This window comes from Grampus griseus (assembly GCF_964374135.1).
Source record: "Grampus griseus genome assembly, chromosome: 2".
Taxonomy (NCBI): Eukaryota; Metazoa; Chordata; class Mammalia; order Artiodactyla; family Delphinidae; genus Grampus; species Grampus griseus.
The window spans coordinates 29037711-29061869 of NC_139018.1; the positions used below are offsets into that span (position 1 = coordinate 29037711).

At 38.7% G+C, this 24159-nt stretch overlaps 1 protein-coding gene across 3 annotated transcripts in view; it reads left to right on the forward strand.

The window, feature by feature from the left end:
• The window catches only part of NUMB (NUMB endocytic adaptor protein), a 188188-nt gene that overhangs the window by 76155 nt on the left and 87874 nt on the right, over positions 1–24159 (forward strand). For all 3 annotated transcript variants that reach the window (XM_082647388.1, XM_082647389.1, XM_082647390.1), the window contains exon 3: positions 14226–14310. The gene's annotated coding sequence lies outside the window, so the exon portion shown is untranslated. The remainder of the gene's footprint in view (positions 1–14225; positions 14311–24159) is intronic.

Sequence of the window (24159 nt, forward strand, 5' to 3'; positions counted from 1 at the left end):
GAGAGGTAATGTCTTTGGTTTTTCATGTTTTCAGTAAGGCCTTTTAGGCAGTTTTCTTTGTATTTAAGGTGCTTGAGTTCCATAGATACTCTTGAATCTGTAGCTTGATGTCTTTTGTCAGGTTTGGAATATTTCTTCTGATATTGCTTCTGCCCCACTCCTGCACTGACTTTCTTCTGGGGTTTTAGATGTGTGCTAGATCTTTCTCTGCATCCCATATATCTCTCATGTGCTGTTCGGTATTTTCTTCCTTCCTTCCTTCCTTCCTTCCTTCCTTCCTTCCTTCCTTCCTCCCTCCCTCCCTCCCTCCCTCCCTCCCTCCCTTCCTCCGTTCTTCCCTCCCTTCCCTTCTCTTCCCTTCTCTTCCCTTCTCTTTTCCTTCCTTCCTCCCTCCCTTCCTTCCTTCTTTCTGTATTTTCCATTTTTTTTTTCCCTGTTCTTCATCTGGATATTTTCTGTTGACCTATTTTCTATTTCATTTAGTGTCCAATCTGCTGTTACAAGAATCTGTTTTATTATTAATTTTTTATTATGTATTTCTTAGTTCTAGAATTTTAATTTAATTATTTTTCATTTGTTTTTGTAGATTCTACTTCTTTGGTGAAATTCTCATCTTGTCATCTGTTTTCCTGAACATGTTAATCACAGTTATTTTAAAGTGTGTGTCTAATAATTATAATATCTGGATCCCCTTTTGGTCTTTTTCTATTGTCTGCTTTTTCTCTTGGCTTTCAGTCATCTAGTCTTGTCTCCTAGGATTCCTGGTAATTTAAAAAATGAATGTCAAACATTATGTATGAGAAATTATAGAGGCTCTTGATGGTGATATTGTTCTCTAGGGAGGATCTAATTTTCTTCTGGTGGTAGTTAGAAGCAGGAGCAGATGACCCTGATTCAATACAGGCTTGATGACTTGAGGCTTTGTTTTAAGCCTCTTAAGGGCTGGTTTAAATCCAGTTTCCCCTTAGTCCAAGAGTGCTGTCCTTCAGAGGTATCAAATAGAATCCTGTGGTGTTTGCCAGGGCCTCTCCATCTTGGCAGGCCCTGAACTGTAATTTTTCTTTTCCTGGCATTGTGAGACTACCAAAAATTCTACTTACCATTTTGCTTTAAAATAGGGACTTTGCTTGGTTTTTGGCCTCTTGGCCCCACACAGGTTAGAATTCAGTAAATAGCCTGAGGGCAAAAACAGTACAGGATGTCCAGACTCACTTTTCTATGGTTGCCTTCTCTCTGAAATCTTAGCCCCTCAAATCCTGCTTGTCTTGATAAGCCCTGAACTCTGATTTCTGTCTCTGCAGGCCTGTAAGACTACTAAAAGCTCTAGTCTGCAGCTAGTTGCCTCAAGAGGAAAAAGTAGTGTAGAATGTTAGGCTTAACTATGCATTTCCTTTTTCGCTGGTATTTTGGTTTTTTTATTTTTTGGCTGCGTTGGGTCTTTGTTGCTGTGCACAGGCTTTCTCTGGTTGTGGCGAGCAGGGGCTACTCTTCGTTGCGGTGCACGGGCTTCTCATTGCAGTGGCTTCTCGTTGCGGAGCATGGGCTCTAGGTGCGTGGGCTTCAGTAGTTGTGGCACACGGGCTCCGTAGTTGTGGCACCCGAGCTTTAGAGCGCAGGCTCAGGAGTTGTGGTGCATGGGCTTAGTTGCTCCATGGCATGTGGGATCTTCCTGGGCCAGGGCTCAAACCTGTGTCCCCTGCCCTGGCAGGTGGATTCTTAACCACTGTGCCACCAGGGAAGCCCCTGGTATTTTGACTTCTTACATCCTGGCTGCCTTCTTTATTTTATTTATTTTTTTTTATAGTTTATCTTGCCAAGAGAATTGGTCTGATCTACTCTATAATAATTTGTAATGGATGTCTCTACTTATTAAGTCATTTATTAAATAATATTAATAATTTATAATAATAAAGCAGGGCTTCCCTGGTAGCACAGTGGTTAAGAATCCACCTGCCAGTGCAGAGAACACGGGTTCGAGCCCTGGGCTGGGAAGATCCCACATGTCGCAGAGCAACTAATCCTGTGCACCACAACTACTAAGCCTGTGCTCTAGAGCCCATGCTCCGCAACAAGAGAAACCACCACAATGAGAAGCCTGCGCACTGCAATGAAGGATAGCCCCCGCTTGCCGCAACTAGAGAAAACCCGTGTGCAACAATAAAGACCCAACGCAGCCAAAAATGAATAAATAAATTTATTTTAAAAAATAATAAAGCAATATTATAAATGATTTAAAGCATATATTAATCGTTGTAGTGAACTTAACGTATGGGTATCCTGCCTTTATGCAGCTTATATTCTTGTAGGGAGGAGAGATACCAAGAACACACTTATTTATTTATATTGTGATAAACAGTAGAGGAGACGTACAGGGTATTATGAGCTTATTATAGAGATTTAGTTCAGATGATGGGGGTGGTCAAGGATAGCTACTTTGAGGAAGTGATATTTGACCAGCGCTCTGAAGGATGAATAGAATTATTTAATATCTCTGAACCAGAATTTTCCCATGTGTTATATACTAATAATAGAAGCAATAATAGAAGGATTAAATGAGCTCTAATTGTTAAATGTGCTCAATAAATGGTAGGCCTTTTTACTATTGTACAACTATAAACCATGAACTCTGCTTTCAAGGTATCTGAGCTCTATAGGACATGACATATACCAATAGTTACAATATATAACTATCTCATTTGTAAACGTCTACATTTTGTGAGGCTTAACAAACAAACTTCTCATTTACCCCCTTAAGCCTACTCCACCTTCTGTCTTCTGCATCACTGTAAACGGCAACTCCATTCTTGCGATTGCTCAGCCCAGCAACCTTAAGGTCATTTTTCATTCTTCACTTTCTCTCACTCTGTATATTCAGTTCATCAACAAAATCCTGTCAGCTCCATTCTTTTTTTTTTTTTTTTCCATTCTTAAGATATATCTTAAGATACATGTCCTGGAAAATGACTGTGGATTATCGTAAATTTATTCATTTGGTGATTTCTCATGCAATTGCTGCTCCAGGTGTGGTCTCTTCTTGAGCTGAGGGCACATATAAAAATGGACCACCTATCTCTCTGACCTGTCTTACCTCCACTGCTATCACTCTGGTCCAAGCAACTATCACCTCTCACCTGGATTTGTTTAATAGCCTCCTAACTAGTTTCAGCTTTATGATCTGTTTACCTACAGTAACCAAAATGATCCTTTAAAAATATGAATCTCATTCCTCTTGCTCAGAACCTTCTAACTAGTTTAGTTACTTTAATAACCTCCTAACTAGTTCCAGCTTTAATAGCCTCCTGACTAGTTCCAGCTTTATGATGTTTACCTACAGTAACCAAAATGATCCTTTAAAAATATGAATCTCATTATTCCTCTGCTCAGAACCTTCCAGTGGCTTGTCTTATTAAGAATAGAAGACCAAGATTTATTGTATTTCTGATAAATAGGCCAAATATCCTGTGAAACCCTTTGAAGCACTTGGCTTCCTTTCTGACTTCAGTTTCTACCTTCCCTTCACTGTAGGAGCTGCAGCCACATCATCTCCTTGCTCTTCTCTAGCACAGGGAACATAGTTCTGCCTCAGGACTGGTACACTTATTCCTTTGACCTGGAATGTTCTTTCCCACCTCTCTACTTGGGCTTACCCTCTCGCTACTCAATACCTTCAGAATTGTCTGCTCAAGTATAACCTAATGAGCAAAGCCTTCCTTTATCACTTTATTTAAAAGAGAGTCCTTTCTATCTACCCTCCAACACCAACACTTTCTTTCCTCTCACCATGCTTGATTTTTCTTCATAACATAACATATATTTGTTTCTCTATTATTTTCACATTCTCCCCAAATAGAATACACCACCAGGAGGATAGGGACTTTGGTTAATTCTCTGCCTTATTTCCACAGTCTAGAAGAGTATCTGTCCTATAAATGGTCCCCAATTCATACGGTATGTTTTCTGGTTCAAATAACAATGTTTTTTACAAACTGCATTAAAAAATAATTCTAGAATTAAGAAGCAGCACTTAGATGTTTTTGTCTAATATAGGAAGAGGAACTGTTACTCTTGAGACATGTTTTTGGATTAAGATATAGAAATGTGGGTTTCTTTTTTAATTGAAATATAGTTGACAAACAGTATTACATTAGCTTCAGGTGTACTACATAGTGATTTGATATTTGCATACGTTATGAAATGGTCACCACGATAAGTCTAGTCCTTATACAAAGTTATTGTAATTTTTTTTTTTTTTTTCGGTACGCGGGCCTCTCACTGTTGTGGCCTCTTCCGTTGCGGAGCACAGGCCCCGGATGTGCAGGCTCAGCGGCCTTGGCTCACGGCCCCAGCCGCTCTGCGGCATGTGGGATCTTCCTGGACTGGGGCATGAACCTGTGTCCCCTGCATCGGCAGGCGGACTCTCAACCACTGCGCCAGCAGGGAAGCCCTGTACTATATTTTTAAATTTTATTTAATTGATTAATTTATTTTTGGCTGTGTTGGGTCTTCGTTGCTACGTGCAGGCTTTCTCTAGTTGAGGCGAGCAGGGGCTACTCTTCGTTGCGGTGCGAGGGCTTCTCATTGTGGTGGGTTCTCTTGTTGCGGAGCATGGGCTCTAGGCATGCGGGCTTCAGTAGTTGTGGCATATGTGCTCGGTGGTTGTGGCTTGTGGGCTCTAGAGTGCAGGCTCAGTAGTTGTGGCACACGGGCTTAGTTGCTCTGCAGCATGTGGGATCTTCCTGGACCAGGGATTGAACCCATGTCCTCTGCATTGGTAGGCAGATTCTTAACCACTGTGCCACCTGGGAAGTCCTCTAATATTACTGACCATATTCCTTATGCTGTATGTTATATCCCTGCAGCTTGTGTATTTTCTAACTGAAGGTTTGTATTTCTTCACCTGTTTCTCTACCTCTACCCCAAATGTGGGTTTCTTGATCGTTCAGGTAGGTGAGTTGATAACTGGGTAAAATGCTATACACAAAGGGCAAACATATATGGTTCCATGCCTACTTGATCCTGGAGAGAAGTCTTTTTGGCCTGTTGTAAGTTTCCTAATTGGGTCTGGTCTTTTTTTCTTTTTTCTTTTTTTTAACAGACTTTATTTTTAAGAGCAGTTTTAGATTCACAGCAAAATTGAGCAGAAAGTACAGGGAGTTCATATATTCCCTCTGCCTCCACATATAAACAACCTCCCCGACTAGTAACATTTGGCACTGGAGTGGTGCCCTTTGTTACAATCAATGAACCTACATTACATATCATTCTTACCTCAAGTCTGTATTTTACATTAGGTTTCGCTCTTGGTTTTGTACATTCTATGGGTTTTGGCACATATATAACATATCCAACATTAGAGTATCATATAGAATAGTTTCATTGTCGTGACATTTTCTGTGTTCTGCCTCTTTATCCCTCAAAACCCTCTAGTCCCTGGCAACCACTGACAGTCTTTTTAGTGTCCCCATATTTTTGCCTTTTCCAGAATGTCGTAGAGTTGGAATCATACAGTATGTTTAGATTGGCTTCTTTCACTTAGTAATATGCACTTAAGGTTTCCCCATGTCTTTTCATGGCTTGATAACTCATTTCTTTTTAGTGCTGAATATTATTCCATTCTTTAGATGTATCACAGTTTACTATTTATCCATTCATCTGTTAAAGGACATCTTGGTTGTTTCCAAGTTTTGGCAGTTATGAAGTAAGCTTTTATAAACAACCATGTGCAGGTTTTTGTGTGGAGTTTTCAGCTCCTTTGGGTAAGTACCTGGGAGGAGGGGATTGCTGGATTGTAAGGTAACAGTATGTTTAGTTTTGTAAGAAGCTGCCATACTCTTCCAAAGTGGCTGTACCATTTTGCATTCCCAGTAACAATGAATGAAAAGTAACTGTTGTTCTACATCCTTGCCAGAATTTGGTGTTGTCAGTGTTCTGGATTTTAGTCATTCCAATAGGTGTATAGTGGTATTTCATTGTCGTTTTAATTTGCAGTTCCCCAATGGCATATGATTTTGAACATCTTTTCATGAGCTTATTTGCCATCTGTATATCTTCCTTTTTGTTTAGAAATTTATTTGTTTATTTATTTATTGGCTGTGTTGGGTCTTCGTTGCTGCGCGCGGGCTTTCTCTGGTTGCAGTGAGCGGGGGCTACTCTTTGTTGTGGTGCATGGGCTTCTCATTGCGGTGGCTTCTCTTGTTGCCGAGCATGGGCTATAGGTGCGAGGGCTTCAGTAGTTGTGGTGTGTGGGCTCAGTAGTTGTGGCTCGCGGGCTCTAGAGCGCAGGCTAAGTAGTTGTGCACGGGCTTAGTTGCTCCGCGACATGTGGGATTTTCCCAGACCAGGGCTCAAACCCGTGTCCCCTGCATTGGCAGGTGGATTCTTAACCACTGTGCCACCAGGGAAGTCCTGTATATCTTCTTTGTTGAGATATCTGTTCAAGTCTTTTGCACATTTTTAAAATTGAATTGTTAGTTTTAAGAGTTCTTTGTATATATACTTTAAAATATTTATTTATTTATTTTGGCTGCGAAGGGTCTTAGTTGCAGCATGCTGGACCTTCGTTGCAGCATGCAGGATCTTTAGTTGGGGCATGTGGGCTCTTAGTTGCAGCATGCAGTCTTCTTAGTTGTGGCATGCAAGCTCTTAGTTGCGGCATGCATGTGGGATCTAGTTCCCCAACCAGGGATCGAACCCAGGCCCCCTGCATTGGGAGCGTGGAGTCTTACCCACTGGACCACCAGGGAAGTCCCTCTTCGTATATTTTGGGTAACAGTCCCTTGTCAGATGTGTCTTTTGGAAATATTTTTTCCCATTCTGTGGATTGTATTCTCTTCTCTTGACAGTGTCTTATGCAGAGCAGAAGTTTTTAATTTTATGACGTCTAGCTCATCAGTTATTTCTTTCACAGATCATGCCTTCGGTTTATTTTAAAAGTGATTATCATACCCAAGGTTATCTAGATTTTTTCTTTCTGTGTTATCTTCTACAAGTTTTATAGTTTAGCAGTTTACATCTAGGTTTCCGATGCATTTTTACTTAATTTTTGTGAAGGGTGTAAAATCTGTGTCTAAATTAATTTTTTTTGCATGTAGCTGTCCAGTTGTTCCAGTATCATTTATTAAAAAGACTATCTTTTCTCCATTATAGTGCCTTTGCTCTTTTGTCAAAGATGAGTTAACAGTGTTTATGTGGGTCCATTTGGGGCTTTAAATTTTAGAATGAGTTTGTTGATGTCTGCAAAACAACTTGCTGGGATTTTGATTGGAACTGTGTTGAATCTATAGATCAAGTAGGGAAGAATTGATACCTCAACAATATTGAGTCTTCCTATCCATGAACATGGATTATCTCTCCATTTATTTAGTTTATCTTTGACTTTGTTCATCAGAATTTTGTAGTTTTCAAGATCTTGTACATATTTTGTTAGATTTGCCATAAATTATACCTAAGTATTTAATTTTTTAGGTGCTAATGTAAATGTATAATTTGTAATTTCAAATTTCACTTGTTCATTGCTGGTATACTATAAGAAAGTGATTGACTTTTGTATATTGACCTTGTATCCTGCAACCTTGCTATCGTTAATTGCTTATTAGTTCCAGGAGTTTTTTTGCCGACTCTTAGATTTTCCATGTAGATGATCATATCATCTGCGAACAAAGACAGTTTTACTTTGTCCTTCCTATTCTGTATACCTTTTATCTCCTTCTCTTGTCTTATTCCATTAACTAGCATTTCCTAGTTAATGATGTTAACTAGGAGTTATATGATGTTACAAAGGAGTGGTAAGAGGAGACATCTTTGCCTTGTTCCTTTTTTTAAAAAAATATTTATTTATTTAGCTGCCCTGGGTCTTCAGTTGCAGCATGCGGGCACATGGGATCTTCAGTTGCGGCATGCTGAATCTTTAGTTGCAGCATGCGGGCACATGGGGTCTTCATTTGCGGCATGCTGAATCTTTAGTTGCGGCATGCGGATTTTTAGTTGCGGCATGTGGAATCTTTTAGTGGTGGCATGCAGGATCTAGTTGCCTGACCAGGGATCGAACCCGGGCCCCCTGAATTGAGAGCGCAGAGTCTTAACTGCTGGACCACCAGGGAAGTCCCTTTGCCTTGTTCTTGATCTTTTCAGGAAGCCTTCTAGTTTCTCATGATTAAGTAAAATGTCAGCTGTAGGTCTTTGTAGGTGTTCTTTATTAAGTTGAGGAAATTACTCTCTACTCCTAGCTTGCTGAGAATTTTTATCATGAATGAGTGTTGGATTTTGTCAAATGCCTTTTCTGTATCTCTTGATATGATCATGTGACTTTTCTTTTCAACCTGTTAATGTGATGGATTGCATTAAATGATTTACAAATGTTGAATCAGCCTTGCATACCTGAGAATAATCCCACTTGGTTGTGGTGTATAATTCTTATTATACATTGTTGGATTTGATTTGCTACTATTCCTGGTCACATTTTTATTAATAGTTTCATTGGACCCTTTCATGGCATGGTGATCAAGTATTCAGTTGAAGCTTTGAAAAATAGCATATATATGGGATGACAGCATTGAAGTCAGATATTTTTTCCCTCCATAGACTGAATTGGTTAAATCTAGCAAGATAGAATCTAGAACACATTATATAAAGATTTTTTGAGAATCAGTTTAATATGTGCAGTTAATGGCACAAACTAACTGCCTGCCTGTTTTTTAATTCCAGCTCTATCACTTAGAAGCTTTGTAACCTTGAGCAGGTTGTTTAACCTCTTCATTTCTCAGTTTCTTCATCTATAAAAGGGAGGTACTAATGATACTTATCACGTAGGGTTGTTTTGAAGTATAAAAGAAGTAATATATATAAGTCATTTAAAATAATACCTGGGACGTGGCAGGGACTATTAACTGTTACCTGTGGTTATTATAAAGTTCTGCACTTAGGTTCAAACAAACCCAGTTGTTTAGGATTTGAGTGGTATGGTCTAGCACAACTGAGAAAGATTAGCTAGCTTAGTCTTTTGTTGATTGTAAATGTAGGGGAGTGATAGTGTGATCTGGTTAGGATTAAAGGTCTAAAAGAGTGGTTAACAGCCCTGATAGTGCCTCTATCAATTTCCCACTAAAATCGTTTGAAGAAAAAAAGAAATTTAATATTTTGAGTTTGAGATTGATGGAAAGCCCTTTGCCAGAGTCTAGGAGAGATATGTAATTACTTACAAAGTAGAGGATCTGGATTGAGAAAAACCAACCTAAATATTTCTAGATTTTGGCTAAGATTCAGTGAAAGAAGGAAGGAAAATGTCTTATGACTTTTTTCTCATAGTCTGTCCCTGGGCCTGTAGATATAAGGTTAGCACCAACTGAAAAATTGGATTGCTCTTCTTCTCTCCTAATGACTTTCAAACTTAAAAAAATTATTCATATAAAAGGAAGCTTTCTTTTTTCAGTGAGACCTAAACTGGACATGCTATATAATATTGCAAACTATCTTGTTGAATTTTTTCTATAACTTTCATCTTTTAACTAACTATATACAGTTTACTTAGGTTTATAGTTTATCTCTCCCACAACTAGAATTGTAAGTCCCATGAAGGCTTTTTTCACTGAAGCACCTACAACAGTGCCTGGGACAACATAGACACTCAGTGAATGTTTGCTGAATGAATTGGATGAGCAAAATCTCAGACTAAAGCTCAATATATTATATCAGTGAAAGCAATAGCATCTTGAATTCAAGTCAGGGCAGGGACCTGGAGTTCTACCCACTGGGTCCTGCCCTCTTCTACCCTGTGGCATCTCTCTAAGTAGCATGAAAACTATTTTACAAGTAATATCTTGCTGTAGTAGGGTTTGCCCATTTCATTTTATCCTTCTTTCTATATCTAGAAACAGTAATTCCCGGAAAACAGCTTGGCCTCAGTGGGATGGTGGTAGATACATGTGATTGGCTACAGAAAGGCTCATTTCTTGTGGGAAATATACTTTCTAAACTATGAAGTTGTATTACAATCACTGGTTGAGAGAGAACCCCTGGTAGCATTGCATGTGATATCAGTGCAGAATATCAGAGAACATTGTCATGCTAATGTTTTAGATACTAACCAAAACAAAACAAAAAATCAGCAAAGAAAATCAATAAAGTTGGGATAAAACCCTAAAATATAAACAGAAACAAATAAACCTGTGTTTCAAGTTAATAACATAATTTAAATAACATAATATAAACAAATTAATAACATAAACACACAAATTAATAAACCTGTTTCAAATTAATAACATAAATAACATGTTTTTATATTAAAAACATAAAAGGAAATGAATAAAGTTGGGATAAAACACTAAAATATAAACAGAAACAAACCTGTGTTTCAAATTCATAACATAAACACACTGAAGGGAGAAAGTAAGCCAAATAACTTTTGAGCATCCTATACTTTGAAATTCAAGATAAAAGGAGCTGTAAACAAATAACAAACCCTAATTTGTAGGCTGTTTTTTGTAATGGTGTGAATTGGTAATTTTGAAACTATTTTCTATCTATTTTAGGACTCAACAAATGAATGAGTGTATTGAGGAAAATGGGAGCCAGGTTTTTCTTTGTTGGAGAAGGGAGTTTTAGATATAAGGAGGAAAAGACTCCAATGAACCCTGTGACGCTGGATTTGAATCAGAGGTTATGAACTCATGGTTTTTAACATTTATTTATATAAAGACAGAGAAACATACATGTATGCATGTATACACTTACGTATCTTTCCCTTAGAGACATATGTGTGTATTTGTATGTATACATATATATGTGTATGCATATGCGTAGATGTATTTGTGTATATTCCAGCTTTGTTTGCTAAGAGGCCTAGAAGCAGTTACAGTGAACACACCTAACTCCCACATGCTGGTTTCAAAACCATTCTCCACTTAAAGGAAACCACAGCTCCTTGGAGAAATGGATGATCCCAGGAGGAACTGGATCAGGGAAAGTACAAGAGGAGGCTGGAACATATTGTTGCAGAAAGTAAGGAGATAGTCAAAGAATGGTGGGGACAGTCAAAAGGAACAGGAACCAGTTTGGAGAAGCATCCACTGGCCAAATGAATAATGATAGTTATAGATTATAACCCATTGAAAAAATAAGAACCATACGAATATAAGTAAGTGAATGAATAAATTACTAAGTTGGGGAGAAGTGAAAGTTATTCATTAAAATGGCTAATAGGTGTAGAATTAGAAAATGGAATTAGAAAATGACCATTTTGGAACAATTAAAATAGTACTTTCTCACAAGAATCTTCTGCAGGTACCAAAACTATGGGGTGAAAGTTTGATGAGGAATATATTTACGTAGTCTCAAGACAGTTCCTAACGAAATATTTACTTATTACAAAGAGAAAAACAATAACTTCACAGTGGAGAAACTTGGCAGATACTCCTTAACCAAGTGATCAAAGTTAGCATCACTGGTAATAGAACCCACTAGCCTCTTGCAGCTTCTGATATGATGCAGTGAGAAGCACCTACCATGACTTTGTGACATTCCTACAAAAATGCATAGCCTGAATTTAAACATGAGAGACCATCAGACAAACCTAAATTGAGGAACATTCTACAAAATAAATGGTCTGTGTTCTTTAAAAATATCAGTCTTAAAAGACATAGACAGACTAAGGAACTGTTCCAGATGGTAGGATTCTAAAGAGACATTACCACTAAATGCAGTACATGATTCTGAATTGAATTCTGGACTGGGGAGATCAGAGGACATTTTTAAATGGACATTTAATGACTTTATAGGACATTTTTAAGGCAGTTAATGACATTTGAATATGTGCTGTAATTATATAGTAGAAATTTTAACATTGACACAATACTGATTTGGTTAGCTATACTGTAGTTATCTAAGTGAAAGTGTGTGTTCCTAGGAAACTACTTGAAAATATTGAGGGCCGAAATGCTACAGTGTCTGCAACTCACTCTCACGTGGTTCAGAAAAAAATGTGTGAGGAAGAAAGAGACTGACAAAGCAAATGGGGCAAAATGTAAATAGTTAGTGATATTTGCAAATTTTCTCTATGTTACATAAAAAATTTAGGTAAAAAATTTACCTAAAAATTCCTAAATTAAAATATTTGAGTTGTGATTGAACCGACTTGACCTTATCAGTGATTTGTAGAACTCATGAAAAGGATAGAAAATTTATTCTCATCATTTAGAGAAAGTAGAGTAGTGAAGGAAATGCTGATCAGGTAGAAAAACTCCAAATTGTTAAGATACAGAGTCAAAGGACCTGATTTTTTTGTTTGTATTTCCGTCCTGGCGTAGTAACCTCGAGTACCTCATGTCGTATGTTCATTTCCTTAAACTTTTATAAAATAGGTAGTTTAAGGATTTCCTGAACATTTCCTATATAACTAATAAGTTTTCTTTAAAAAGGTGCTTTGTAAAAATTAGATGACCTTTGTTCCAGACAGATAATTTTACAAATTTATTAAGAAAATTTGGGGCTTCCCTGGTGGCACAGTGGTTGAGAGTCTGCCTGCCGATGCAGGGGATGCGGGTTCGTGCCCCGGTCCGGGAAGATCCCACATGCTGTGGAGAGACTGGGCCCATGAGCCATGGCCGCTGAGCCTGCATGTCCGGAGCCTGTGCTCCACAACGGGAGAGGCCACAACAGTGAGAGGCCCACGTATCGCAAAAAAAAAAAAAGAAGAAAAATTGAAGGCCATTTTTGCAATTATTTGTTAAAAGGGGATATTTTGGGGGATGGAAGTTATTTCCTTATTAAATCTTTGAGCTACAATGAACACACAGTCATTTTAATAATTATTTTAATGTAATACGTTATTTTAATTAATATAATTCATATTTTAGACTAGTAACCTTCATAAAAACTCACCTTGATGATAGTAATTTTTTTTTTTTTTTTTTTTGTGGTACGCGGGCCTCTCACTGTTGTGGTCCCCTCCCCCAGTTGTGGAGCACAGGCTCCGGGCGCACAGGCTCAGCGGCCATGGCCCACGGGCCCAGCTGCTCCGCGGCATGTGGGATCTTCCCGGACCGGGGCACGAACCCGTGTCCCCTGCATTGGCAGGCGGACTCTCAACCACTGCGCCACCAGGGAAGCCCAATGATAGTATTTTTTTTCAAAATATATTTATTTTTGGCCGCATTTGTCTTTGTTGCTGCACGCGGGCTTCTCACTGTGGTGGCTTCTCTTGTGGTGGAGCACGGGCTCTAGGTGTGCAGGCTTCAGTAGTTGTGGCTTGCAGGCTCTAGAGCACAGGCTCAGTAGTTGTGGCACACAGGCTTAGTTGCTCTGTGGCATCTGGGATCTTCCTGGACCAGGGATTGAACCTGTGTCCCCTGCATTGGCAGGCGGATTCTTAACGACTGCACCACCAGGGAAGCCCTGATGATAGTATTGATGAGCTGTTTAACAAAATTATCCTATAGGATTTTTGTATAATATAATTCCTAGTTTTCCTTTTTTAAAATGATCATTGTATTGTATTGCTAAAATCACCCCCGTCAAAGAAACACCTAACCTTATCACAGATGGATGTATTATTGGTAAATGCAGGTATTGATAGAAATCTCATTATTCATTGTAAAATTATTTTATTGAGGTTCTAAAGACAGCAGTAGTGACAGTTTTACTTGTTTTGACTAGTGTAAAATGCCAGGTGTAAAGGGACACAATCATTCTTTGGTGGTAACGATAGTTGTACCCTACTTTGATGACATGTTTATTTCTTTATGTTTTTCTCTTAAAAAAATTTCTTCCCACCAGTGCCAGGAATCACTCCTTCTTGACACCGCTCTTCCTCTTTTGGGCCCCTTGAATACTACTAGTCTTAGAAAGTGTATGCGTGGAATGGGATTCGTGGGAGTTGTTATCAACAAACAACGTCTTATCTATTTGTCTCTTTCTCTATGTATATATGGTATTTTATATTTCAGAGATTCAGTAATTTACCTCTAGGCATTTGACTTTTATCCAGGGGAATTATTTATTATGAGTTAGAGGGTATTATGGTTCTGTTTGTATGGGAGTCTTATAGTTGCTGTGGTGACTTGGAGTGGTCATCTTCATTATTTATAATAAAGCCCTGATTTCTGGGGGAAATTGTGAACCTCCTCTATTTTGTGTATCTGTTGTTTTGTTTGGATTTACATATCAATGTAATGTAGCAATAATTATGTTACTAACAACAGTTTTGTGAGATGTTTATTATTCTCATTTTACAGATGAGGAAACTGAGGCTTGGTGAAGTTACGAAACTTGTCCAAAGTCACACAGCTTGTAAAGGGCACAGTCAAGATTCAGAGCCAGGTCTGTCCAACTTCAAAACTCTTAATCATGGCCATGAAACTTTGAAATAGCTGTGAAGTGTCAACCTATGATAAGTTGTATTGATATTAATATTGCTTAACTGTTGTTTAACTCTTATTGATAATTTTTTTAATGGTGAGTTTTTTCATCCATAGTAATTTTGTGTATCTTTTAAATATCGTGAAAAGAAATATAATATAGTAATTGAGGGTCTGGGCTCTGGAGACAGCTACCTGGGTATGAATCACTAAGCGTCTCCACTTACTTGTGTGACGTTGGGAAAGTTACTTAACTTTTCTGTACCTCAGTTTTCCTATCTGTAAAATGGTGATAGTAATATTATCCACCTGATGAGGGTTATTGTGAAGATTAAATGATTTACTGTATACAAAGCACTTAAAACAGTGCCTTCCACACACTAAGCATTCAATAAGTATTAACTATTAGTATTATCATCTCCTAACAACCAGTAAAACAGATGATCATTATTTTTAATACTCTATTAGGAAATTTGGATAAAGCAAAGTTTAAGCAGCTCATGAAATCTATGTAAACCAAAATTAAAATTGAATAAGTTAGACCTAAAGAAAATCATTCATTTGATCAAGTTCAGATCTGTTATAAAAGCAGACTGGGCAACTGCTTATCGGTCTCACATGTACAAAGGGTATTGTATGTGTAAGCACCACACATAGGTCCACTAGAGGTACCCTTTGAGCTCAATATGATCATTGTATGATGAATGTGTTTTGTCTGTTTTCCTCTTGTAAGAGGAATTTGTATTCAAAATAAATGTTTACATTTTTAGGTGACTTTTAAGGAGATGGTGTTTTGGCAATGTTCACAGATAATTATCAAGAATGAAAACTTTACGTGTTATGTAAAATGTTGGCAACATTTCATCACTTGCAGGAGTGGTTATTAGAACTTACATTGTGGTGATTGTGCACACTGAATGACCTTTGAATCAGTGGGACCACAGCACATTCAACTAGAACTCGGCCATGTACCGATCATATGCTCCTCACTCATACTTGTTCCTTGCAGCTGTCAGAATTCTGAAGTGTGATATCAACTCTTGCTACAATTAGTTAAAAAGTATATATAATTAGTGCTTAATAAGTTCATACCAATTGCAAAAATATCCATCAAAGTGAGTAATTTGAGTCAAGTTACGTAAAAATTCATAAGCTGTTATTAAAAATGGGACTTGCTTGTATATGAGCCCAAGATTCCAGAAGCTTTAATCTACACATGCATTTACTTTATTCTCTTTATTTTATGATATTGAGCCTTCCTTTCTTTGAACATAGTATATCTTTCTAGCTATTTAGATATTTTAAAATATTTTTCAGTAAAGTTTCTTTTTCTCTGTAAAGGTCTCTCAAATCTCTTAAATTTAATTATTAGATACTTTATTTGTTGTTACTATTGTAAATAGTACGTTTTTCCTCTTTTTTTCCATTTTGTTTGCTGATAAGCTTTTTTGGTATATAGATCTATGTTTAGTACCTAGTTACTAAAGTATGATGATTGTAATTGTGTCTTCCTTTCCAGTGCTTACACTGTTTCTTTTTCTTGCCTTACTATGCTAGTTAGGACTTTGACTACAGTATTCAATACAAGTGTTAACAGTGGGCATTTGTTTTTGGGTTTTGGTTTTTTTTTAAAAATTAATTTTTAATTATTTATTTAATTTATTTTTGGCCGTGTCGGGTCTTAGTTGCGGCATACAGGCCCTTTGTTGTGGTGTGCGGGCTTCTCTCTAGTTGTGGCATGCGAGTTTTCTCTTCTCTAGTTGTGGTGCGCAGGCTCCAGGGCACGTGACCTCTGTAGTTGTGGTGCACGGGTTCCAGAGCGCATGGGCTCTGTAGTTGGCAGCATGTGGGGTCTAGTTGCGGCGCGTGGGCTTAGTTGCCACGCGGCATGTGGGATCTTAGTTCCCTGACCAGTGATTGAACCAGCATCCCCTGCATTGTAAGGCAGATTCTTTGCCAGTGGACCACCAGGGAAGTCCCAGCAGTGGGCATTCTTATATTGCACTTAGTTTTTAAAAGGAAGTGCTCCTTATGTTTTACCATTAAGAATAATCTTTGCTATAGAGTTTTGTTAGATACTCTGTAGGTTAAAGGCATTTCTGTTGCTATTTGGCTAAGATTTTGTATGTATGTGAAGAATGAGTATTGAATTTTTTTTTTTTTGAGTATTGAATTTTATCAGATGCTTTCCCTACATTTGTGAGATGGTCATGTGGTTGTCCTCATTCTGTTAATATGATGAATGACATTTATCAAGTTTCTAATGTTGAATCACCTTTCCATTGCTGGGATGAACCCAACTTAATCATGATGGTCTTTTTAAATAACATGTAGTTGAGGGACTTCCCTGGTGGTCCAGTGGTTGACACTTAACACTTCCACTGCAGGGGGTGCAGGTTCGATCCCTGGTCAGGGAACTAAGATCCCACATGCCATATGGAGTGGCCAAAAAAAAAAAGTGTAGTTGAATTTAACTTATTAATATTCCATTTAGAATTGTTGTATGTATGTTCACAGATGAAATTGGTCCATAATTTTTATTTCTTATAGTATTGCCCTTATTTGATTTGGTATCTAGATTATGCCAACCTTAAAGAATGAGGTGGGAACTAACCCCCCCATCCCCACCTCCCAGAAGGATTTGTATAAGACTCGAATGGTAGGGCTTCCCTTGTGGCGTAGTGGTTTAAGAGTCCGCCTGCCAATGCAGGGGACACAGGTTTGGGCCCTGGTCCGGGAAGATCCCACATGCCGCGGAGCAACTAAGCCCGTGTGCCACAGCTACTGAGCCTGTGCTCTAGAGCCCACAAGCCACAATTACTGAAGCCTGCGTGCGTAGAGCCCACGCTCCGCAACGAGAAGCCACTGCAATGAGAAGTCCGCGCACCGCAACAAGGAGTAGCCCCTGCTCCCCGCAACTAGAGAAAAGCCTGCTTGCAACAATGAAGACCCAACGCAGCCAAAAATAATATAAATAAAAGAAAAAAGAAAAGACTGGATTGATCTATTTTTTGAAAGTTTGGTTGAATTTCTGTTTGACTCTCTGGGCTTAGTGTTTTGGGAGGAGAGGTGTGAGCTTAGTGTTTTGAGGGGGAGATATGTATTTGGTTTTCTAAATGGTTTTATCTAGGATTTCTGTTTCTAGTTTAGCCAGGTTTTAGAAAGTTTTTCTCTTTTTTTTAAGAATCCATCCACTTTGTCTACGTTTTTAAAGTATTTGGCATAAAGTTGTTTAAAGCATTCTTTTTGTTTTAAATTTCTGTTGTGTAAGTATTTATCTCTGTCTTTTTTATTCCTCATATTTTTTGTGCCTTCCATTTTTTCCTTCATCAGTCTTGCTAGAGATTTTATGTATTTTCTTAGCCTCATCAGAAAAACAGTGCTTGACTTTGATTTTCTCTATTGTATGTTTCCAATTTCATTAATTTCTGACCTTTCTTCCTTCTTCATTTTTAAGGGAAATGCAGGGTCTAACATAAGGACAGTGGGGTGTCTCCCAGTTCCCAAGGACAGGCTTTCATTAGGGATTAAGAACAGCTGGAACCAGGGCTTACAATGGTACTAGGACCTTACTTCTTTCTCTTTCCTTTAAGTCTATTTCTTTCTGTCTTGCTATCAATTGGCTTTTCTACTCTTCAGTCTACATGGCAGAAAATAGTGAAAATGAGTCTCTGAAATTTGATGTCAGTTCCAGCTTGGTGTGCTCTTGATTCCTCTAGAGATTTCAGATTTTTCCATGTGCATACTATCTTTCAGAAAATTTTCTCTTTAGAATTCTCTTTAATGAGATTTTCTATAGTAAACTCAGTTATTTTGTCTGAAAGTCTTTATTACCTTCTTTAGGTATAAAATCCTGGGGTGGTAGTTATTTTCACAGTCATCGGAAGAAATAATTCCACTGTCTTCTGGATTCCATTGCTGCTATTGATAAATCAGCTGCCAAATAGTTCTTCACTTAAGCGAATTGTTTTTACCTCGGACTGCTTTTGAGCTCTGTGATTTTTGATTTTCTGAAGTTTCATATGTTGTGTCTAGTTATCGATTTCTTTTATTTATCCTATGTGAGATTTTGATTGTGAACTGCTTAGTTTCCTTGGAAAAAATATTTGTGGGTGTTCTTTGAGGCCTAAGAAGGAAATGCATTGCTTCAAGAGGATTTACGTCTGTTTTTTTTTTTTTTCCAGATGCCTCAGGTACTACAGTTTGGTGACTAGATTCATCCTTTGAGGTTCTGGACCACCCAAAGGAATTGAATTTGGGTTACAATTATGTGCGTGGGCTTGCTTGTCTTCACAATCTCTTAGGAATCCTTGTTCTCTTTTGCCACAGGAAGACAAATTTCCTTGTAGTCCTTTGGGGATCCTATGTGGCAATGGGTGGACTAGGTTTACTTCTGGTTCACTTGTTTCCTGAGGATGAAACTTTTGGTGGGGGATGTGTGTGTGTGTGTGTGTGTGTGTGTGTGTGTGTGTCCCAGCTTTATGAAGAAAGGGTCTTCTGTTAGATTTTCCATGTTGGGTGGGTCTTGAACTTTGACTTCTGTTCTTTGCCAGGAGATCATCAAATCTGAAGCTCAACATTGTGAGTTAGGCAGATGTCTATAGGACAAAGACAGTTTTATTAAGCCACTTATCTCTTTCTTATAGATTTTGGTCTGGTTATTCCTTTACCATCTTTTGAGCTCCTCGATACTTTTAATATTTTTTGAAATAAAATTTTATCCATCACTTTTAGTTGTTTTCAGTGAGAGAATTGGGTGAATAATCTAGCCTAATATGTTACTGGAGGTGGTCTTTTGTTCTAATTTCCTTGGGTTTTCTTTATTCTTTTTCTGATTCCTTCAGATAGATGTTTAGCTCACCAGTTATTAGCCTTATTTTCCAATATAAGCATTTAGAGCTATACATTTGTAAGTGGCTCATGAGGTTTGAAATAGAGTATTTTCACTATTATTAACTACACATTTTTAAGATTTTTAATTTGCTGTTGTGATTTTCAGTTATGCTTGCCTCCTTAAGCCATGACCCAGGACCCACAAGTCAATTGGAATTTTGAAGTATGTGGATTTTAAAAGATTTATCCTGGGACTTCCCTGGCAGTCCAGTAACGACTTCACCTTCCAATGCAGGGGGAGAGGGTTCGATCCCTGGTTGGGGAGCTGGGATCCCACATGCCTCGTGGCCAAAAAACCAAAACAAAACAGAAGCAATGTTGTAACAAATTCAATAAAAACTTTAAAAAAATGATCCACATCAAAAAAATCTTGAAAAAAAGATTTATCTTTTTGTTATATTTAACTCACCTTTAAAAAGAAACAAGATTTTCAATTTGTATTACAAAGCAGGACTCAACTATGCTGTATACAAGAGACACAAGGTGATATAGAAAAATAAAAGGGATAGGTGAAGATATACAAGGCAAATGGAAACACTAAGAAAGGAAGAGTTGCTCTGTGACCATTCCTTTCAGTGGCTTTTTGTCCCCTTCCTGATAGCAAACTTTAGTAAATAACTAATATTCCGTATCATTGAGATGTTTTGAGGAAGTCTCAAAAAGATTGATTTTGTGTTAACCATAGAATAGTCATTTTCTTTTTCTTTCTTCTCCTCCTCCCCATTCTTTTCCTTCTCTTCTTCTCCCTTCTCCTCTTCCTTTTTCTTTACACTTGAACATATCTGAACTGGGATGTATCTCTCATATTGAGATGCATCTTACTATTGATGATATTTCACAATTAATGAACAATTATTAATTAACAATTAATTTTGGCAGCATTTTTTTCTCTTTTGGAACGTAAAATAATGATATATCTTGCAACTGACTGTATCTTAGCTTTGATGAAATATACATTTTTACATACATGCTATGACTCTTTATCCTACTCCATCTTCTACTTGAAATGCCCTATTTTTTGGTCTCTCCCATCCTATGCTTATATTATTCAAGATCTTAATGGAGGAAATAATCCTTATTTTCTCATCCTGACTCCTCTTCTTCCAGCACTTAGCACAGTACTTTGTTGGACACAGGGTTGTATTTAATTAACAATTAATGGAAGTGTGTAGGTATAATGAATCATAGCACAGACTGTGACACATTTATATTAGTGACCAGTTTTTTAGCTTCTTGGTGAGAGGAGATTAATACCTACATTAGTTAAGATTATTTTGAATATAAACAACATAATCCAGTGTTTCCTACATCAAGCAAGTTAGAGAATTTATTAGATGGATGTTTAGTCATCTGATGATGTTCAAGAAAGAGTTTAACCAATGAAACAAAAAAAGTAAGTAAAGGGAATTCCCTGGTCGTCCAGTGGTTAGGACTCTGCACTTCAACTGCAGGGGGCACAGGTTTAGTCCCTGGTTGGGGAACTAAGATATCCCACATGCCGTGTGGCATGGCCCCAAAAAACAAAATAAACAAAAGAAACCCAGTAATTAAAAAATACAAAGCACTGTGAAGGAAATGAAAAGAGTAGTAACAGTAAAGAATTACAGGGGAGGAAGGAGCTTCAAGATGGGAGAAGAGTAAGATGTGGAGATCACCTTCCTCCCCACAAATACATCAGAAATACATCTACATGTGGAACAACTCCTACAGAACACCTACTGAACCCTGGCAGAAGACCTCAGACCTCCCAAAAGGCAAGAAACTCCCCATGTACCTGGGTAGGGCAAAAGAAAAAAGAAAAAACAGAGACAAAAGAATAGAGACAGGACCTGCACCAGTGGGAGGGAGCTGTGAAGGAGGAAAGGTTTCCACATAGTAGGAAACCCCTTTGCGGGCGGAGACTGCGGGTGGCGGAGGGGGAAAGCTTCAGAGGCACAGAGGAGAGCACAGCAACAGGGGTGCGGAGGACGAAGTGGAGAGATTCCTGCGCAGAGGATCGGTGCCCACCAACACTCACCAGCCCAAGAGGCTTGTCTGCTCACCCACTGGGGCGGGCGGGGGCTGGGAGCTGAGGCTCGGGCTTCCGTGGGATCCCAGGGAGAGGACTGGGGTTAGCTGCGTGAACACAGCCTGAAGGGGCTAGTGTGCCACAGCTAGCCAGGAGGGAGTCCGGGAAAAAGTCTGGAGCTGCCGAAGAGGCAAGAGACTTTTTCTTGCCTCTTTGTTTCCTAGTGCACGAGGAGAGGGAATTAAGAGCGCTGCTTAAAGGAGCTCCAGAGATGGGTGTGAGCTGCGGCTATCAGCGTGGACCCCAGAGACAGGCATGAGACGCTAAGGCTGCTGCTGCAGCCACCGAGAAGCCTGTGTGCAAGCACAGGTCACTATCCACACCTCCCCTCCCGGAAGCCTGTGCAGCCCACCACTGCCAGAGTCCCGTGATACAGGGACAACTTCCCCAGGAGAACACACGGCACACCTCAGGCTTGTGCAACGTCACGCTGGGCTCTGCCACTGTAGGCGAACCCTGCACTCCGTACCCCTCCCTCCCCCTGGCCTGAGTGAGCCAGAGCCCCCTAATCAGCTGCTTCTTTAACCTCGTCCTGTCTGAGCGAAGAACAGACGGGCTCAGGTGACCTACACGCAGAGGCAGGTCCAAATCCAAAGCTGAACCCCAGAAGCTGTGTGAACAAAGAAGAGAAATGGAAATTTCTCCCAGCAGCCTCAGGAGCAGCACTGGTCCACAAGAGACCTCCCAGCTCCACGTAATATCAAACGGCGAAAATCTCCCAGAGATCTCCATCTCAACACCAGCACCCAGCTTCACTCAACGGCCAGCAAGCTACAGTGCTGGACACCCTATGCCAAACAACTAGCAAGACAGGAACACAACCCCATCCATTAGTAGAGAGGCTGCCTAAAATCATAATAAGGCCACAGACACCCCAAAACACACCACCAGACATGGACCTGCCCACCAGAAAGACAAGATCCAGCCTCATCCACCAGAACACAGGCACTAGTCCCCTCCACCAACAAGCCTACACAACTCGCTGAACCAACCTTAGCCACTGGGGGCAGACAACAAAAACAATGGGAACTATGAATCTGCAGCCTGCGAAAAGGAGACCCCAAACACAGTAAGATAAGCAAAATGAGAAGACAGAGAAACACACAGCAGATGAAGGAACAAGGCAAAACCCCACCAGACCTAACAAATGAAGAGGAAATAGGCAGTCTACCTGAAAAAGAATTCAGAATAATGTTAGTAAAGATGATCCAAAATCTTGAAAATAGAATGGAGAAAATACAAGAAACGTTTAAGAAGGACCTAGAAGAACTAAAGAGCAAACAAACAATCATGAACAACACAATAAATGAAATTAAAAATTCTCTAGAAGGGATCAATAGCAGAATAACTGAGACAGAAGAATGGATAAGTGACCTGGAAGATAAAATAGTGGAAATAACTACTGCAGAGCAGAATAAGGAAAAAGGATGAAAAGAACTGAGGACAGTCTCAGAGACCTCTGGGACAACATTAAACGCACCAGCATTCGAATTATAGGGGTCCCAGAAGAAGAAGAGAAAAAGAAAGGGACTGAGAAAATATTTGAAGAGATTATAGTCAGAAACTTCCTTAATATGGGAAAGGAAATAGTTAATCAAGTCCAGGAAGCACAGAGAGTCCCATACAGGGTAAATCCAAGGAGAAACATACTAAGACCCATATTAATCAAACTATCAAAAATTACATACAAGGAAAACATATTAAAAGCAGCAAGGGAAAAACAACAAATAACACACAAGGGAATCCCCATAAGGTTAACAGCTGATCTTTCAGCAGAAACTTTGCAAGCTAGAAGGGAGTAGCAAGACATATTGAAAGTGATGAAGGGGAAAAACCTACAACCAAGATTACTGTATCCAGCAAGGATCTCATTCAGATTTGACAGAGAAATTAAAACCTTTACAGACAAGCAAAAGCTAAGAGAATTCAGCACCACCAAACAAGCTTTACAACAAATGCTAAAGGAACTTCTCTAGGCAGGAAACACAAGAGAAGGAAAAGACCTACAATAACAAACCCAAAACAATTAAGAAAATGGTAATAGGAACATACATATTGATAATTACCTTAAATGTAAATGGATTAAATGCTCCAACCAAAGGACATAGACTGGCTGAATGGATACAAAAGCAAGACCTGTATTTAAGCTGTCTACGAGAGACCCACCTCAGACCTAGGGACACATACAGACTGAAAGTGAGGGGATGAAAAAAGATATTCCATGCAAATGGAAATGAAAAGAAAGCTGGAGTAGCAATTCTCATATCAGACAAAATAGACTTTAAAACAAAGACTGTTACAAGAGACAAAGAAGGACACTACATAATGATCAAGGGATCAATCCAAGAAGAAGATATAACAGTTGTAAATATTTATGCACCCAAGATGGGAGCACCTCAATACATAAGGCAAATACTAACAGCCATAAAAGGGGAAATCGACAGTAACACAATCATAGTAGGGGACTTAACACCCCACTTTCACCAATGGACAGATACTGCAAAATGAAAATAAATAAGGAAACACAAGCTTTAAATGATACATTAAACAAGATGGACTTAATTGATATTTACAGGACATTCCATCTAAAAACAACAGAATACACATTCTTCTCAAATGCTCATGGAACATTCTCCAGAATAGATCATATCTTGGGTCACAAACCAAACCTTGGTAAATTTAAGAAAATTGAAATTGTACCAAGTATCTTTTCCAACCACAATGCTATGAGACTAGATATCAATTACAGGAAAAAATCTGTAAAAAATACAAACACATGGAGGCTAAACAATACACTACTTAATAACCAAGAGATCACTGAAGAAATCAAAGAGGAGATCAAAAAATACC